This window comes from Meriones unguiculatus, chromosome 6 (genome assembly GCF_030254825.1).
Source record: "Meriones unguiculatus strain TT.TT164.6M chromosome 6, Bangor_MerUng_6.1, whole genome shotgun sequence".
NCBI classification, from domain to species: Eukaryota; Metazoa; Chordata; class Mammalia; order Rodentia; family Muridae; genus Meriones; species Meriones unguiculatus.
Window position 1 is genome coordinate 90242014 of NC_083354.1, and position 20471 is coordinate 90262484.

General features: G+C 37.9%; 1 pseudogene; it reads left to right on the forward strand.

Moving 5' to 3' along the window:
* Positions 1–1129: 1129 nt before the first annotated feature.
* On the forward strand, positions 1130–1728 carry LOC110541441 (large ribosomal subunit protein eL15-like; annotated as a pseudogene).
* Positions 1729–20471: the final 18743 nt, after the last annotated feature.

Genomic DNA, 20471 nt, shown 5'->3' on the forward strand with positions numbered 1-20471 from the left:
TCTTTAAAATATGTAATAAGAATGCTAATGTGTAGCTCTCCACAATTGATGGCTGCTCCTGAGGATGTGAGTGGGGAAGGACACAGAGCTTTCTTTAATGGGTTGGACATGGGGAGTTTGATCAATAATCTGGTGACTATTTGGGCAACATAAATTGGACTTGTTTTTTTTTTTTTTTTTCTCTTGTTGTGGGTGAGGGAGGGAAGGGAGGTTGTAAGTGCTGGGGATGAACCTGGAAGGACTGGCAAGTGACTGTGATTGGAGTGCATGATGTGAAATCCCCAAATAATTAACAACAACAACAACAACAACAAAAATATGTCGAGAAAAAGAATAAATCACAACAATACTGGAGTCACAAAACAAAACAAAAAAACTAGAACAGAAATAAAATAAAATAAAATAAAATAAAAGCATGACCTGTTCCATTACATGATATAGCTACTGGCACACATGAAATACAACATTTGAGAAATTGGCTCTTCAAAACACAGATGTTTGCTAAAGAAGAAAGAAAATTCAGTGAGGACTTCCCACAGATGTATCACATTTGGTTTTCAATTAAATGCAAAAATTAAATTGTTTTCATTTGATCTTGCCTTCTAAATACATTTATAAATTTATACTTCAATAATTTTAAACAGCATATAATTTGGCCTACCGACACAAAAAAGCATCCAAAGAGAGAGCTGACTTGCTTCCACCTGCTAAATTAAAAATTACTTCCCACACAATAGTACTCATATGCAATCCATATTTTATCCCTGTCATAAGATATGGAACCATTATAATTAGATTTTTTTCTGTGGATATGAATAAAGAACTGGAAAGTCACTGAAGTATGCTTTGAAAGCGTGATGTCAGTCATTTAGGATGAACTTGATACCTATTTGCTTGCACTGCTCGCAGTCATCTTTTGTGCATGAAGGAGAAAGGTAAACTAAAATAGTGACCAGTAACCAGTAACCAGTAACCAAACAGTAACAAGAGAGTTCCTTAGCTTCAAATATATCCTGGTATATGTCACCAATTGTGCTCAGAGAGTACATATATTTTTATTGGGAAGTTGCTTTAATTTTTTTTTTTTTTTTTCTGATGGCCTCTGGCGTTAGCCCTTAAGTGAGCAAGCATGGGTGCGTACAAATAGATCCAGGAGCTATAGAGGAAGAAGCAGTCCCTTGTGATGCGCTTTCTTCTGAGGGCCCGTTGCTCTCAGTACCTTCAGCTGTCTGCACTGCACAGGGCTCCCTTCCCCATTGGCCTGATAAGGCGCGAAAGGCTGGGATACAAGCCAAGAAAGAATATGTATTTATAGGATTCCTGTCCGCCACTGCGGCCGCAAACCGCCCAGTTCTTCAGGGTGAAATCATGGCAAGCCTGTCCACCATGGTATTAACCAGCTAAAATTTGCCCGAAGCCTTCAGTCTGTTGCTTAGAAGAGAGTTGGACGCCATTGTGGGACTTTGAGAGTCTTGAATTCTTACTGAGTTGGTGAAGATTCAATATATAAATTTTTTAAAGTTATTCTCATTGATCCATTCCATAAAGCTTTCAGAAGAAATCCTGGCACCAAGTGGATCACAAACACAGAAAGATGTGTGGGCTGATGTCTGCTGGCAGGAAGAGCGGTGGCCTCGGAAAGAGCTACAAGTTCCCCCTCACTGGTGGTGGCTCTGCAGTGCAATCTGGAGAAGGCTCAGTACTGTCCAGCTCCACTGTTACCGCTAATAGAAGTAATGTTTGCAAAACTCATACCCAATAAACAATTTAGGACAGTCAATTTTTTTCTGATAATTTCAATGAAAGCTGTAGAAGTATGTTTTATTAGCCTGATATAATTGTTTCCGAGGCTTACGGCTGCTAAGCTAGGTCTAGTCCTGGAAGCTTCTAGCTTCTTTACAACCTAATCTAGGCTAGAATGTTTTCAGCCTCTGAGGCTTATTGCTGAATATGCTGGCACTTTCTTGTTCTTACTGCATTCTGGCTGGCTGGCCCAAATCAGCTGTTCTAGACCAACCTCCTTTCCAAGCAGAGGCATCAAACTGCCTTCTCCCTCTGTCTCTCTATGACCTGCTCTCTCAAGTAGCTTCTCTTTCTTTGTTCTCAAAAGTGTTAGGCATATCCTGGACTGTCAAATGTTTCTCTCATTTGTCACTTTGTTATCCACTTAGATATCACTTTCAAACTTGTACAGACTAACTTTACCTTCACTGTTTGGGATTAATGGTGTGTATTAAGGGCGTGTCTGTATTCCAGATGAATCACACAGACCTAGGATGTTTTTGGATGTGGCCAGAGCAGCCATGTTGCCGGATTCAGATTTTTCTACAGACAGCAAAAACATATATAGCTTTGCTATATTCCCTCATCATGCTACCTGCTGAGTATAACACATGGCCCTTCTCCTCTTCCCAAATGCTGTTTTTTAATTCTATTTCAAGATGTAAATTATAAAAATAAATTTTATTCCATTAAGGCCGAAATGCTATTTTAAGTGATAGGATAAATTAATTGAAAAATGAGAAGGAAAGAATATATATGAATGGAAGAAAAACAATACCAAAAGTATACCAAGACATTCTAGAGTTCCTGAAGATAGAGTGTACCTCATGGTAAGACTGCACCAAGCTCAGGAACATAGAGCCTGGCACAGGGAACAGATGAACCCTCTTAGGAAATTAACTTTCACACCAGAAAGATCACAAAGTGTTCTCAGAAGTGAAGAGAAGGAGCTGGGATAGAGATCAACAAGGCAGCTCTCTGTTCATAGCACATCTAAGGACAGTGGAGCATCTGCACAGAGATCCACTTTCATGGCAGCTGTCACAGCCTTTTCACCAGGACAAGACTCACTGACAGATTTCCTCAAAAAGTAGTGGAGCATATGCTGAGGGAGACGCAAAAGCCATGTCTAGAGGGCAAAGGGGAAAGCAGAAAGAGATCAGCCATATTCATGTGCAGAGCTCCTGAAATCGGGGCTTCTGTGACCAGAACCATTATTCACTGAGTGGTTGCTCATTGTACTAAAACACTGCCCTGCCACCAGGAAAGATTAATGTATACAGAAAGAGAAATACCTTATCAACAAACAGAATCTTTTTAGTAGCATGCTACCTGAACAAATGGAGGTCATCTCAAGCAAACAGTTGATAAAACTCACTAATATAAATGATGACTTTAGATTATAATATTCATAGCATAAAACAACTAAACAGAAACTAAAATCAAAATGTCTGAAGTATCCATGGAAAGACATAATAACAGAAAATATCAGAAAGCTTTATGTTGCTTTACCAAAATACCTGAAGCAATTAACTTACTGAGACTAAGGTCCAATTTGAATTTTTAAACTTTTCAGAAGATGATCATCACATTGGCACTCTGGTGAGAGCAGAACATCATGATGATATGTGGAGAGACATGTTGGTTTTATATTAGCCCAATAAGCAGAGAGACACTGAGAGGCCAGGGTCTCACGGTCCTCCAAAGCCTAGTTCCAATAAACAAAAAACTTCCCACTAGATCTCCCCCTACAAGTCCACAGTACATTTAATACAACTACCCTGAGTAGCAAGATTTTACCAATAGAGCTTGGATGTCACTCATTAAATCATAGTAGCAAAAAAAGAAACACAAAAATCATGAAAAATAACAATTTTCATAAAAATTCTCAGTGCAAAGGAGTATATTAAGGTAAAAGAATATACATTTTAAAACGATTGCTGAAATTAAAATCTCCAAAATGTGTTGAATAGCAGAGGAAACAATTCACATGGAAATATTATTGATGAGGAAAAGCCTGAAAATGTACTAAGGCTGTTCACACAAGTTAAAAGCCTGATGTATTGACTCCAGGAGATACTTCAAAAATAGTCAAGGGGCTGGAGAGGTGGCTCAGTGGTAAAGAAAACTGTCTGCTCTTCCAAAGGACCCGAGTTAAACTCCCAACACCCACACGACAGCTCACAACTAACTGTAACTCAAGTTCCAAGCAGTTTGATGCCCTCACACCAATGCACATAAAATAAAATAAATTAAATTTTAAAAATAGATAATTTAAAAACAAAAAGAATATTCAAAAAACAACAACAACAACAACAACAAAAAACCAAAATATCTACCAAAATAGTTTTTATCCCTTGGGAGAGAGGTCCCATCAATTTTTTACAGAAACATTGAAATGTTAATAGATCTGAATAAGCATATATTTGTTTTTAATAATATAAAAATATAAACAAAACCCTGTAAGAAATCAGGGAACCAGCCTTAGATATTGTCATTAATCTAACCTTACAGCTTTATCTTTTGTATCCCATCTTTCTATGTGTGGTGCTGGTCTAATTGAATGTTTACAGGTAAAAAAAAAATGCAAATAGAACCATATTTATCATCCTTCACAAAACTAAAATCCAAGTGGATCAAAGACCTCAACATAAAACCAGGCACTCTAAACCTGATAGAAGAAAAAGTGGGGACAGGTGACAACTTCCTGAACAGAACACCAACAGCTCAGGATCTAAGATCAACAATCAATAAATGGGACTCATGAAACTGAAAAGTTTCTGTAAAGCAAAGGACACTGTCATCAGATTGGGAAAGGATCTTCACCAACTCTTTATCTAACAGAGGGCTAATATCCAGTACATATAAAGAACTCAAGAAGTTACACAGCAACATATCAAATAGGGAAGTCCAATTTAAAAATGGGGTACAGCCTTACCAGGCCATAGTAGAGGACAATGCAGCCACTTTTGATGTGAACTGACAGACTAAGATCAGAAAGGAGAGGAGAACCTCCCCTATTAGTGGACTTGGGGAGTGGCATGCAAGCAGAGGGAGGAGGGAGGGTGGGATTGGGAGGGGAGGAGGGAGGGACTTATGGGGGGATGCAGAATGAATAAAGTGTAATTGATGAAAAATTTAAAAAAAATATGCAAACAAATAATATTTAGTGAAAATAGCTAAACTGAAAATAAATATAATTAGTAAAAAAAAAAATAATGGGGTACAGAGCTAAACAGAAAATTCTCAATAGAGAATTATCAAATGGCAGAGAAACACTTAAAGAAATGGTCAAAGTCCTTACTCATCAGAAAAATGCAAGTCAAAAGGACCCTGAGATTTCACCTTACACCCATCAGAATGGCTAAGATCAAAAATTCAAGTGACAACACACAGGGGAAAGGATGTGGAGAAAGGGGAAACCTCCTCTATTGCTGGTGGGAATGTAAACTTATACAACCAGTTTAGAAATAAATCTGCCATTTTCTCAGACAACTAGGAATAGTGTTACCTCAAGATCCACCTATATCACTCCTAGACATATATCCAAAATATGTTCAAGTATACAACCAGGACATTTGCTCAACCAGGTTCATAGAATCTCTATTCGTGAAAGCTAGGATCTGGAAACAACCCAGATGTCCCTCTACTGAAGAATGGATGCAGACATTTTGGTACATTTGCACATAGGAATACTACTCAGCAATTAAAAACAAGGAAATCATGAAATTTGCAAGCAAATGGAGGGAACTAGAAAAGACCATATTGAGTGAGGTAACCCAGAAGCAGAAAACCACACATGGTATATACTCACTCATAAGTATATATTAGACATATAAGATAGGATAAAAATACTAAAATATATATTCCTAAAGATGCTAAACAACAAGAAAGACCTTAGGGAACATGCTTAATCCTCATTCAGAAGGGAAAATATGATAGACATCAGAAGCAGCAGATGACAGGGAACAGGATAAGAACCTACCACAGAGGGCCTCTGAAAGACTCTACAGATGGAGTTATTGGAGCAGAGTCTGAGACTCATGGCCAAACTTTGGGCAGAGTGCAGGGAATCCTACGAAAGAACAGGGAGATAGAAAGACCTGGAGGTGACAGGAGCTCCACAAGAAGAACAGAACCAAAATATCTAAGCACAGGGGTCTATTCTGAGACTGATACTCCAACCAAGGACCATTCGTGGAGATAATCTAGAACCCCTGCACAGATGTAGCCCATGGCAACTCAGTGTCCAAGTGGGTTCCTTAGCAATGTGAATAGGGACTGTCTCTGACATGAACTCAGTAGCTGGCTCTTTGATCATCTCCCCCTGGGGGAGTGTGGCCTTGCCAGGCTACAGAAGAAGATGATGCATCTAGCCTTGATAAGATCTAATAGGCTAGGGTCAGATAGAAGGGGAGGAGGTCCTCCTCTATCAGAGGACTAGAGCATAGCGGGAGGAGAAGGAGGGTGGGTGGAACTGGGAGGAAATGAGGGAGGGGGGTGCAGTGGGGCCATAAAGTGAATAAATTGTCACAAATAAATATATAAATAAAATTAAATTTTAAAAAGACAGAGATTTAATGATTATATTTCAATAATTATGTTAATATTTGGAAGATGTGAATAACCAGAATCAATGGATCTCTCTGTGTGTATCTGTCTTTCTTGCTCATGCTCTCTGTCTCTCTGTATGTGTCTGACTGTCTTTGTCTCTCTCCATCCCTTTGTCTTCTTCCTCTTCATCCACCCATTCAGATTATTTCATCTCTAAATTCGGCTTCACTATGTTTTAAGTTTATTCTCCCAAACTCAATTTTATGGTTGTAGAGCATTGTAAATACTTTAATGAACATAATAGAATAATTAGCGTCTGAAATTTTGAGTAAGGAAATATAGCAAGACTCAGAAACAGGAAAATATCTATTTGTACATTCCACCTGTGAATACACATTAAGAAAAGGGACTCATTTTAGACATGTCTTAATTTTTTTTTTTTTACTTAACAATTTTTTCTCTTTATTGATTTTTGTGCGTTCCACTTCCTGCACCCCAATCCCATTCATCTTTATGTCCCTTCAATCTACCTTACTCCACTGCAACATCCACCACAAAATAATAAAAACAAAAGAAGTAAACAACAACAAAGGAATCTCACCTTGGAAGCTGTACTTCATTTACTCTGTGTCCCAATACACACTTTCGTCCACATATCTTTACTGACAAATGTTCATTGCAATGAATATTGGTCTGGTTGAAGGCCTCTGGAGCGAGTCTTAATTTTAACTTAATTTCATTTTAACATCTTGTGTTTGCAAACGTTTCTGAGATTCTTTCTGTAATGATTGGTTTCCATCAAATTTACCAGCAAAATTAGTGTGAAGACTACGAATTACCGGTTCTGATTGAATCTGCATGTAGTTCGCTGCACTAATTGATTTGACTGAAGATTAGAGTCAAGGCATTTTTGGGATGGGTTGTATTGCATCCGTGGAGACACAGTATCAACTGACACTTTCTGTCAGGGTCCACCACACTTAGAGAATACAGTCTGACGTAGAAAAGCAAAACATGATTTTGACAGATGAAACAATTAAATATATTTATGTTCTTTAAAATCTAAACTCTCTAGGTGGGTCATTAGAAACAAGGCTTCAAAATCGAGACTGACAAGCCAAAGAATAGAAAGTATAGTTCCATTGTTAAAGCTCAATATCGCTTCCATACCATTAAAAATGGGGGTTTTGATCGGCTAACAAAGTGACGTTTTGATTTTTACTGTCTCTTCTCACACCCTTCTTACATTGACAATTTGTAGCAAAGAAAGAACAAATCATGCAGATAATTTGAATATTGGCTTTTGTCTTCCTTTCTGTCTGACTCTTCTAAAGAGATAAACTGACAAGAGATGCCATGGCTTATCCAATCTCAACAATTTTTCGTTCACTTGACATTTTTCATGAGCACTTTTATGTTAGCATACAGAGTGATTCTCCAGTTGGATTTTTACATGAGGTGAATAAATCATAATTAAAATGAAGCAAAATCTTAGTGACCCAAGATCCTTTATAGCTCCTAAAAAATGTATGAACACTGTTGCATCACAATGTTTTAAAACATCTCTGTTCTTATATTTTAAATTAAATTATAATATATAAATTTCCTTTTACAAAAATATCTCCTCCCAAAAATCAGTAATTAATTTTTCTGGAAATAATTTAAAAGTAGTTTTAATAATAAATATCATCCTCTTTAATATTATTCCACCCTTTGAATTTTTGTTTAATAACACACACACATATACACTTATATAGAGGCATTATTTACTTCCTCGTTTTACTAAATAAATATTCAGATTAATGAGACATACCTTTACTGTTGAATATTGAAGCTATTTCTAGTTTTTCTTTTGGATTACAATACTCATTCTTGAACATGTGTGTTTGTATGTGCATGTTCTAATTAAATGCTCAGTTATTAAGAACAGTGCATCATACTGTTTCTTCAATTTTCCTTACCCCAAAACAAAAGCAATGAAGTAAAGAAATGTTCTTGACTTGAATGATCATAATAAGAGAGTAAGAAATACCAACCAAAATATATGGCCAGGCAGGAGTGGCCATTAAGGCCAATGATGGGCAACTGCAGGTCAAAGCAGATGAATCTGGTTCTCTTTATGGTGAAGCAGGTTGAGAAACTTCTATAAGATGATATCTCCACTTTCTTTCCCATGATAAAAAAAATCCCTGCTACTTTATTATATCAAAGATGAGAAATAGCAAAGTCTACATGACAGTGTCTCAAGTAGAAAGCGCTCAAGATGAGACCAGATCTTCTCTTGTTTTCCCAGAACACATTAAAAAGATTTTATGCCTGACCCAGTTGATTTCATCCCAGTGATGTAACTTGACTCATTCAGTGTACACAAATCAATAAGTATAATCCATCTAGAAAATAGATTTAAGGTCACTGATCAAATGATCATCTTAATTGGTGTGAAAAAGCCCCTTTCTAAGTTGAACACCTCTTAATGATATAAGTATGGGGAATAAAAAGAGCATGACATAGAGAGGATAAGTGTGGCAGACCTGTTGTCAATACCATATCACAGAGGAAAAAACAGGACCACTTCCTCCATGATCTGGCAAGAGACAAAGTTGTCCACTACCTCTTCTCTCTGTGTATTAATTGAAGCAGAAGTTAGAATATTAGATATCGAAAATAAACACGAACAAACCAAATAATCTAAATTTAAAAAAAGAGTAAAGAGCTAAACAGTATTTTCAACAAACGAATATTGAATGATGGAAAACACTTAAAGAAATGCTCAACGCCCTAAGTCATCAGGGAAATGCAAACCAAAAAGACTCAGATTTCACCTCACACCCATCAGAATGGCCAAGATCAAGAACTCAAGTAACAACACATGCTAGAGAGAATGTGGAGAAAGGGGAACTCTGTTCCATTGCTGGTGGAAGTGCAAACTTCTACAACCACTTTGGAAATAAACCTGGAGCTTTCCCAGAAAATTAGGAATAGTGCTTCCTCAAGACCCAGCTATACTACTTCTGGGCATTTGCTCAACTTTGTTCATAGCAGCTTTATTTGTAATAGCCAGAATCTGGAAACAAACTAGATGTCCCTCAACTGAAGAATGGATACAGAATTTGTGGTACATTTACACAATGGAATACTACTTAGCTGTTAAAAACGAGGAAATCATAAAATTTGCAGGCCAATGGTGAGATCTAGAAAAGATCATCCTGAGTGAGGTATCCCAGAAGCATAAAGACATGCATGGTATATAAATACTTATAATTGTATTATTAGGCATATAATATAGAATAAACATACTAAAATATACAGATCTAAAAAAGCTAAACAAAAAGGAGGACCCTAGGGAAGATGCTTATTTCTCATTCAGAAGGGAAAACAGGATAGACACAGGAAGTGGTAAAAGACAGGAAAAAGAACTGGAGCTACCACAGATGTCCTCTGAAAGACTCCAATCAGCAGGGGATCTAAGAAGATGCAGAAACTCACAGACAAATACTAGACAAAGTGTAGGGAATCTTGCAGAAGAAGGGGAATATAAAAGGACACAGAGGGGACAGGAGCCACACAAGGAGATAAACAAGGCTAATAAAAGCAGGGTCCAGGGTGAACTCTAAAGACTTATGCATGAACTAAGGACAATGCGTAGAGAGGACCTAGATACTAAGATTTAGCCAATAGAGAGCTCAGTCTCCATGTGGGTTCCCTAGTAAGGGGAAAAGAGACAGTCTCTAACTTGAACTCAGTTGCCTGCTTCTTTATCACTTTTCCCTGGTGGGGAGACCTAGCCAGCCCACCAGGAAAAGAAAGAATATCTAGGCAGTCCTGATGGGACCTGATAGGCTAAGGTCAGGCAGTAGGGGAGGAGGTCTCCCCCTATCAGTGGACTAGGGAAAGGGGATAGGGAAAGAAGAAGGAGGGAGGGTGGGACTGGGAAGAGAAAGGGAGAGCTCTACAACTGGGATACAAAGTGAATTAACTGAGGAGAAGGAGGAGAAGGAGAAGGAAGAGGGGAAGGAGGAGGAAGAGAAAAAGAACAAGGAGAAGAAGGTTGGATGCGCATGTGTGTGTGCATGTGGTGTGCACATATCTCACTGAGTGCATGTGTGAATGCCTGAATGTTTACCAATGTGTGTTTCAGTCATGATATTAGAAAATGGATCATAAGAAAAAAATTCTTAAACAGTAAAGGAAAATAGTAAATACATATGACATGAAAGCACAAGAGATGGAAGAGAACCAGCCAGAAGTCAGGCCACACTTGGAAGGAAGCAGTGAGCAACTAAAACAAGTGGAACAAAGCATAAAGACAAATACATATGAAAATGATAGAAGAAAAGCAATTAGACTGTGATAGCTTAAATAATGTATTTATTTCAGGAAGGTACAGTTCAATCACACTTCTTGTTAAAAAAGGCTAGTCTGAACTGATATTCTTATTTGAAAGGAAAATAGCTAGACATGTTCAAACAGCTGTCTTGATTTAATAATTCAGTATTTATTTCTGTGGCTAGCTTGAGGCATTAACAGAACGTGAACTTTGTCTATAATTAGGTTTTCAGTACTTATTTCCAATTAAATATTCAACGTAGATACAGAGTATTGGTAACTATAGTGGTCAAATCAATGAAATCATGCTTCTTTTAAGTGAATATATAACTCACTGGTAAAAATGAGACAATAAAATTTATATCCAAAAAATACTTAACAGGCTATGTACATCTTTGATCACTCTTTTTGAAATGAATGAAAAGATTACTTTGTATATGAGTGACCAATGCACACAGCAGAGAAATATTAGTCATGTAAAGATTTAACATGATTGATTATAGATTATATATACATATATATATATACATCAACACACAGTTGCATGTCCATACACCTATGTGCTTACATCTTTTACAGTAAATTAGTGTTTAACTCATTATGCTCACATTAAATTGTCTGTGTGAATAATCAATGTGAAGTATGCATAATATTTATACTCCTTATACAAAGGAGTATAGTAAATGTTCAATGTAAAATATTTATTTCTATTTGATGTTTGTTTTCCTGATAACAATGTCACAGGGAGGACACCTTGATTGTAAGAGGCTATAGAGACTAGATGAATAAACATCTTAAGCACATGATTATATGATAAGCCATCTCAACTCTTGACTATAAAAGGATTCACAATCTGGTCATAATGTGGGAGATTCAGTTCCCTGAGGGAGGGGAGGTTATACATTGCTTTTCTATGTGCAGAATTCAAGCAGCATCATGTCTCAGCCATATGGACACCTTATGGAGGACCACCTGTTGTTATTTCTGGAGTAGGAACTTGACCCAAACATTCTGCTTGAAACCTTGAATTTTTTCACATTCACCCATATCTACTAGTGAGATGTGGTCTGTATGTAGTTATAAGGCTCTTGTGAATCTGATTAGTTTTAGGAACTAAAGCTTCTCAATTTCTGTTCATCATGTCTATTTTATAAGTAATCCCTCACAAACCATGTTTTTAAAGTATAAAATAAAATAAATAGATTTTATTGGCTGTTGGGTGAACACATTTCATATAGTCTATTGATAATGTATAAAGAAAACACATGGGGGACACACTCTGCCCCCCCCCCAAAAAAACGTATTTTTTGTAGAAAATGTAGTCCTGTATATTAAAACTGAAGAATCCCAAAAGTATTGAAAAGAATCAAACCATTTCTCAAAGCTATGGCATGAAAAAGCCATACACATATTAATAATGTTTTTACACTAACAGTGAAATAGTCAAAACATAATTGAAAACAAATTTCTATTTGTAACAATACTAAGAGAATATCCTGAATGCCTGTAGTCTTGGATGCAAAATACACTGCATATTAAAGTATATATGACTCCAAGCATTAGACAAAAACATGAATTCATGGAGCAATACCTCCTTTATTTTATTTTTATTTTTATCATTTTTATTGGTTCTTTGTGAATTTTGCAACATGCATCCCAATACCACTGATCTCTTTCTCCATATCTGCCTTCCACCTTTGCAACCTTCTTCCATAAAGAAAACAAAACATAACAACAACAACAAAATAACAATAACAAAAACATCTCACTGTGGAAGCTATATAATCCTTTGTCCAAGAAGCAACACTTTCTTTTTTATGCTTTTCTTTTCTTTTTTTAATTATTTTTTATTTTTTATATATTAGTTGTAGTTTATTAACTTTGTATCCCAGCTGTAGCCCCCTCCCTTATTCCTTCCCAATCCTGCCCTCCCTCCCTTATCTCCTCCCTGCCCCTCTCTAAGTTCACTGATAGGGGAGGTGTTCCACCCCTTCTATCTGACCCTAGATTATCAGGTCTCTTCAGGACTGGCTGCAATGTCCTTCTTTGCATCCTATCAAAGCTGCTCCTCCCTTGGGAGGCAAGGTGGAGAAGGTCAAAGAGTCAGCCATTGAGTTCATGTCAGAAAGAGTCCTTGTTCCCCTTACTAGGACATCCACTTGGAAACTGAGCTGCCATGGGCTACATCCGAGCAGGCATTCTAGGTTATATCCATGCATGGTCCTTGGTTGGAAAGACAGAAAAGACACCCGTGTCCAGATATATTCAGTCCTTGTGGAGCTCCTGTAATCTCCAGGTCATACTAGCTCCTCCTTCCTTTATATGATTCCCTATACTCTGTCCAAGGATTGGTTGAGCCTCAGCATCAGCTGTGATACACTGTTAGGTTGAGTCTTTCAGAGGCCCTCTATGGTGGGCTCCTGTCCTGATACTTGTTTTCTTCTACTTCCAATGTCCTGAAAAGAAGGTATACTTTTTTGAATTTGGGTGAAAAGTTCTGTAAACATCTACATTGACTTAGGGCCTCTGTAAGTGCCTTTATTTCCCTATTTGGCTTCTGTCTGGATGATCTGTTTATCTTTGTTGCAGAGGTACGTTTCTTGGATGCTGCAGAATGTTGGATCTTGTTTCTGTACCCAATCTGTTAGTCTGTGTCTCTTTATTGGAGAGTTGAGTCCATTGATGTTGATAGATAATAGTGACCAATCCTTTATTGTGGAGTTGGTGGTCTTACTTAGATTCATTGCTTCTTTTCTTTTAATTATTTTTGGTAAATTATCTGTATCTTATGTTTTCTTGGGTATAGTTGTTTTCATTGGATTGGAGTTTTCCTTCTGGTATCTTCTGTAGGGCTGGTTTGCTGTGTATATATTGCATAAATTTAGTTTTGTCATGGAATATTTTGTTTTCTACATCTATGTTGATTGAGAGCTTTATGATATAGTAGTCTGTGTTGGCATCTGTGGTCTCTTAAAGTCTGCATGACCTCTGCCCAGGCCCTTCTGGCTTTCACAGTTTCTGATGAGAAGTCCAGTGTGATTCTGATAGGTCTACCTTTATATGTCACTTAGCCTTTTTCCCTTGTTGCTTTTAATATCTTTTCTTTTTTCTGTAGATTTTATGTTTTGACTCTGATGTGAAGTAAGGAGTTTCTTTTCTGGGCTACAATATTTGGTGTTCTGTAGGCCTCTTGTAAGTTTATGGACATCTCTTTCTTTAAGTTGGGAAAATTTTCTTCTATGATTTTCTTGAAAATATTTTCTGGACCTTGGAGCCTAGACTCTAATTTCTCATGAGTTTCTATTACTCTTATATTTCATCTTTTCATGGCATTCTTGATTTCTTGGATGTTTTGTGTTTGGTATTTTTCTGATTTTACTTTTTCTTTGAGAGAAGTATCAAGTTCTGTGAGTTTATCTTCAGCACCAGAGATTCTCTCTTCCATCTCTTATATTCTATTCATGATGCTTACCTTTGTGGTTCCTGATCTTTTCTCTAAGTTCTCCAGCATCAGGGTTTTCTCAGTTTGTGTTTTCTTTATTGATTCTAATTCTGATTTTATGCCTTGCACCATTTCCTTCATCTGTTTGAATGTGGCTCCCTGTCTCTCTATGACTCTCTTTTTTTGTTTTCTCTCTATATGCTTCTATTTGTGCCTGTTTGTTTGACTATATTTGCCTGTGTTTTTTTTTTTGTTTTTTTTTTTTTTTGAGAGCTTTGTTCATTTCCTCTTTATTTGCCTTTCTTTGTGTGGCCAATTCTTTGAGGGATTTGTTCATTTCCTCTTTAACTGTCTCTATTTGTATGGCTATTTCACGGAGAGATTTGTTTGTTTTCTCTTTATGTGCCTCTAATAACTGAATAAACATAGCTTTAAAGTCATTTACCTGTGTTTCCAAAGAATTGGAATATCCATTGATTTTGGGGGTTGCTGGTAAAGTCATAATGTCCTGATTTTTGTTGTCTGTGTTCTTTCTCCTACCTCTGGGTATGTTTCTCTATAACCTTCCCTGTTTGTTTCTGGATTCTGCAGTTCAGGCTGGCACTGTCTTTCTCTGGTGTCTAATGAATTCTTCAGGAAGTTTAGAGTGGTCCATTCCTTTCAGGGTGTGTGTTGGTGTTTCTGTACCTGTGGGAGGAAAGTCCATTGGTGCAGAAGAGCAAATGCAAGAAGCATGTGCGTGTGGGTGTATGTGAAAGTGTGCCTTGTGGGACAGCGTTCTAGAGAATGTAGAAGCCTTGTGTATATGGGAGAGGTGCTGATTTGCAGGCTTCAAAGGGGTTGCATGCACTGAAGGTGTAGCAGGTGCTGGTGATAATCACGTGTGTAATTTTCTTATGCAAATTCCTTTAATACCTCCTTGACCTACAGGCTACCGGTATTTGTCTCTGACTGAGCTCCAGTCATTATTTGCCTAAACTGCACTGGTGGACCTGCAGAGCATGGGCTTCAATGTCCCAAGAATCCCTCTGTTTCCCGCTGTGGATGTGTAGGTGTGAGGGATCTGATGTCTTGCTGCTGGCTTAGAAGGACCCCGGATCTGGGGGCTCTGCAGGCACTTCAGGGCACACTCACTCTCTAGCAGGTCACATGGGCAAGCACAGGGGTACCCCTGCTCTCTACTCACAGGTTTGGGACTGCTGAGCCGAATGCTGGATAACAGTTGAGCTCTGCCAGTCAGTGGTTCTGCAACCAATGAACTAGGGAGTCCAGCTACAGCAGCGGAACTGGGAGGCCAGTCCAGGTGCCAGCAAGGAAGTCCTGGTCCACAGACCTAGGTGGCCCGGCACCTGGTGTACCTGGTGTGTTTGCTGGTCTGCTTGTCTTTGGTGGCTATATAGCCAGCTGTCCACCACTGAGAGACTGGGCTGCCCTTACAGTTTGAGGGGTCAATCCGAGCCAGTATGGCCACTCGCAGACACTGGACCAGGAAGGATGGTACCACGGATCTGGGACTCAGAAGGCAGGTACAGCTGGCAGCCATCCCTGAGGAGCTAGGAGCCCCACCTCTACTGTCTCAGTCCTCAGGCAGTGAGCTTCAAAAGTTCGCTTCTTTCTGTCCCCAGAGATGTTCGCAGGAGACCTGAATCTAAAGGTCTCAACTCATGTGATGTTCCCTCTTGTTCGGGAAGCCTAAATGTCAATTTTCTGGCTTTAGCTGCCTCTCCACTCACCAATATCACAGTTTCAGATCCTCTGCCTCTCAGAAACTGTGTGTGCTGTATGCCGCCATCTTGGATCCTCAAAAAAAAAAGAGCAAACACAAATATCTTCCCTACGAGCTTTATTTGTAGGAAAAATAATGTCACAATGAGTAAGCACTGAAGTTGTAATGTGATTAAATATGATTGTTTTTCCCGCATATGAACTATGTTTCTGAACTTTTTCCTCTCTACTTTAGCTGTATTGTATTTCAGTGTGACTTTGATCAAAAACAGAGTAAACTTAAAGGCTTTAACAAAATAAATGAAGAGACAATGATAAAAATTAGTAATCTGTATGTTTTAGCTAAAAAGTTGCTTGAGGAGATATGTGACGAAACTGATTATATTCTTGTTATTTGAAGACAGAAAATACATCTACTTATAATATTCCTGCTAGTAGTAGAAAATATATCTACTTATAATAATGAAAATGTATCTACTTATAATAATGTCCCTGCTACTAGTTGAAAATAATACAGAATTTAGTAGAGAGATGATGATTATATATAAAAATTTTCAGACCATATCCAATAAGATTTCAGATATCAGGAAGAAAATGTTAATGTCATAGATTTAAAAAGCAGACAGGCAAAATCAGAAGGTTGATCATAGATCCATGCAGAGGCGGGTATTTAAAAGCAAGATCAGAGCCGAGATAACAGAAAAGTTGTCTTGGCATCTTTCTACATCTTTTGTGTGTTTCCTCGGCTGACACCATGTGTCAGAGGACACTTTCTACTCTCCACAGCACCTACTTATGCAAGTGCACATGTGCACACACACACACACACACACACACACACACACACCATATACACACACTCTAAATCCTGGGTACCCCTTCAGATCGAAATCCTTAATTGAAATATATTGATCAAATAAAATGCTTCAAATATGCCACTAATAATTTCTATAATGTGACTATAATGTTAAAAAGATTAAATTGGTTTAATGTAATTCTGAGTTTAAAAAATGTTGTTGGCATCTTACACATTTTTTCCTTCTTTTTTCTCTTCTGTGAGAACAAAGGTAAAAATAAAGCTACAATTCAGAGTCATGCTGTTAGTGACAATTATCATTTCTTACTTAAAGTTAAAGTTTCAAGTGGAAGAAGAAGAAAAGACAATCATATGCCACATAGCAACATTTTTTTAAATCTCTAAATTGCAATATACAAATGAAAGCAATATTCAGAACAACCTGAAAAGGTTGTATGGTACACTGTTTTGTTATAAATTGATATGTACCTTTACAAAACTACCTTCATATATTTTCATATTTGGGCCATCTGTAAATGTCATTTTTAAAATTTATTTAAGTTATTAAATATTCAATCTGATGAATATGTCATGAGACATATTTTTGCAATTGAAAACTGTAAAACTCCAGATCATGGTAGCTAGCTACATCAAACATTAACAGTAGTTTATATATCTGCTTCTTAGAAACATACAATGTAATCATACAGTTTTAAAACAGCTACTTTTGGAGTAAACTTTTAATTTTCAGAACTCTGTGATCCTTGGTATTGTTAAGGGCAGAAAATTCTACTACAAAAATTAATATTTTGCAAGAGGCAGGTAGCTACAACCTTTTTAGAGGGGTGTGTGGGAGATAAACGTGCAAGTTATTCCCTCGCCCAGCCCTGGCTAGTGTTCTCATCTCTATAAAGATGAGGAAATGAAAGATTCAACCAAGTGTTAGGTTCAGATTTACAAAATAATATCAGGAACTCCTGGGCTGACCATTTTGAGATTTACAAATCCTCAAGAGTTTAATAAATTCACCGTAAAATTCTTTCGTGAACAAATATACAAAGATACATATGAATTTCCAAAGGTTTTGTGCTACACGCTGAATGTTTAACTCTATCAAAAAGCCACATAACGAAGCCCTCAGCCAAACACAACAATTGGGATGGGAACTTTATGAGGCAGTGTAGTCAGAAAGTTTGTGCTCCTGCAAACACTCATGCTGATACTCAGCCTTAATGGAGAGGTATCACCTTTGGAAAACTGTCTAAGTAATGAATGATTCACACTCATAATTTGAAGTAATATTCCCATAAAAAAAAGAAGAAAAACTCTACATGAGTCTGTTCTTCTATTCTTTCCCAAAATTACCACAGTTCTGGGACACATTTGGAAGCTGGAACATAAGATGTTAGCATGAAAAAAAGAAGAAATTTTTCCAACCACCAAGTCCGCTGTCACGTGGATATCGGGCTTTGCAGCCTCTCATGAAGAATAAAATCAAATATTAATGATTACCCAGTCCTGGGTATTTTGCTAAAGTATCAGAAACAGACAACCATAAGGGGTAATTAGGGTTAGAACACGCAAAGTGGCCAGTGTCCTTACAAAAAGGAAGATCAGGATGGCTCAGTGAATAAAGTGCTGATTATGCAATCATGGCAACTTGAGTTCAAGTCACACTGTTTTGTGAAAAGCCAGGGCAGGCTACATTTGTGAACCTGGCATCTGAGAGGCGGAAGCAAGGGATCTTCGTGTTTTCTGGTCTGCCAGTCCAGCGAAATTGGTGAGCTCCAGGTTAAGTGAGAGACTGTTTCAGAGAAATTGAGGGGGATACTGCACATTTACCTGCGATTGCTTGACCTGTGGGATTTTGATGGAGAATGCAATAAGATTTACCTCTTTCAGTTCACCTCTTACTTTAGAAAAACAATCAGTGTACACATCCTTGTTGTAGCCCCATTCTCCTCCCCTCTCAGCCTCACACTCCCTCTCTATCCTCCCTCACCCTCTCCTTTTCCTTAGAAAAGGAGAGATCGCTTTCCCATCCATCCCAGCTCATCAAATTGCATCAGGACTGAGCCTGTCCTCCTCTTCTCTGGCCTGGTAAGGCTATCTAGCTAGGAAAGGTGATCAAAAAGCTGATAAGTGAGTCCATGTCCTATGCAGTCCCTACTTGCCTTACTATAGGACCCACATGAGGCCTAAGTTGCCCATCTGTTACATCTTTGTAGGGGGCCTAGGTCCAGTTCAAGCATGGTCCTTGCTTGATGTTTTGGTCTCAGAAAGCCCCTCTGGGCCTGGTTAGTTGTCTCTGTACCTCTTACTTTTGAAATATGGTCTTTTCCTATAAACAGGCTGGCCTCCAACTTGCATCATTTTAATGTAATTCCTTCTAGGAAATGTTTATCTTCAAATAGTATCTCATTTTGAGGTTCTAAAAAGTTTTAGACTTCCACATATAGAATTCTGTGGAGATTTGGTTTGATCATGACCATTGAGAAGAATAATTGGAGCAGAACATGGAGAGAAGGATGGGGAAACAGGCAGTGAAGAAAATGAGAGTCAGCATGGCCTTTATATTATGAATGAGAAATGGCCTAAATGTACTTTTATCTTTCTCAATGAGTTTGAAGTCACTCAGGACATTCAACAGCTAGATATTGATAAGTATCTGAGAATCTGATATAAACTAATTCGTATTGGAGCCTTGGCTTCTCCTAACTAAATCCCAGGTGACAACTTGAAAAACAAAAAAGAAGAAGTAAAAAGAATAATAATGTTTTATTTTTTTGTTTTCAAACACCTTCCAGTTTCCCAGTACTATTTTCTAACATTACTTTATTCTAACGTTGATCAGAGGAAACTAGAGAATAACTTGGGGAGTTTATTTTAATAAACTTTCCAATCAAGAACATTTCATGATGTGTTAAAATTCACTTAGACTGACCGAAGAAAATTCCTCTAGAGAAGAAACCACTGACACGTGTTTTATAAACAAACTTCTTTCCTTCTGTCTTGGGAAACTAACCCTCGTGTAACACAGGAATCTGGTTCTGTTCTAAAACTAGACATTGGTTTTACTGGTCAGGGAGCCTCCACTTGCCCGGAAATATCACCGACAATTGGCACTGTCCATTGTCACTGACCCAGACTGATGGCTTTTCTCCTGTAGCAGCCTGCATAGCTTCCCTGACACTAAGGAAACAAGCCACTAAGTTAGTGCTGCTCTTAGCCTTTTTCAGAGAAAGCTCTCTTTTAGTAGATGGTGATTAATTCAAAGACTCACAACTGGTCAGTGTTCGGGAAACAAGTACTGCTGATTACTCAGCCCTCAGTCCTCAATATGACATTCTCACCACTGCCCACAAGGCTCACAGAGCACAAAAATTGGGTGGAGAGGGGAAATGAAAGAATGAGTGCTTGTGGAAGCGTTCTGTGAATCAGTGTCTTCAGAAAACGAAGTGGTCACTATGTTCATAAACTCACCACATCTATATTTACCTGCAGAAGAGCTGAGCAAGACTGGAACTATCAGTATCCCAGCATGCAGGGGAAGGTACACACTAGTCTCCAACTGTCACTGGAGGCTGCAACCATTGGCAGCTAATGGTTACAAGGGAAAGGTGTCACATTCTTCAGTGATATAATCATTGATACCATTGTCTTGTTCTTGTAAGTAATTTTACCTTCACTTGGGTATGCAATCATAATGAAACTCAGTGGTTCACACAGAAAAATGGCATCAGTCAGGAAAGGACTTATTGGGAAAAGGGACTTCAGCATAAAAGACTGGGGATGAGAAAGCATAATAAAGGTTGAAAATAACCAACTTCAGTACATATGTGTCTA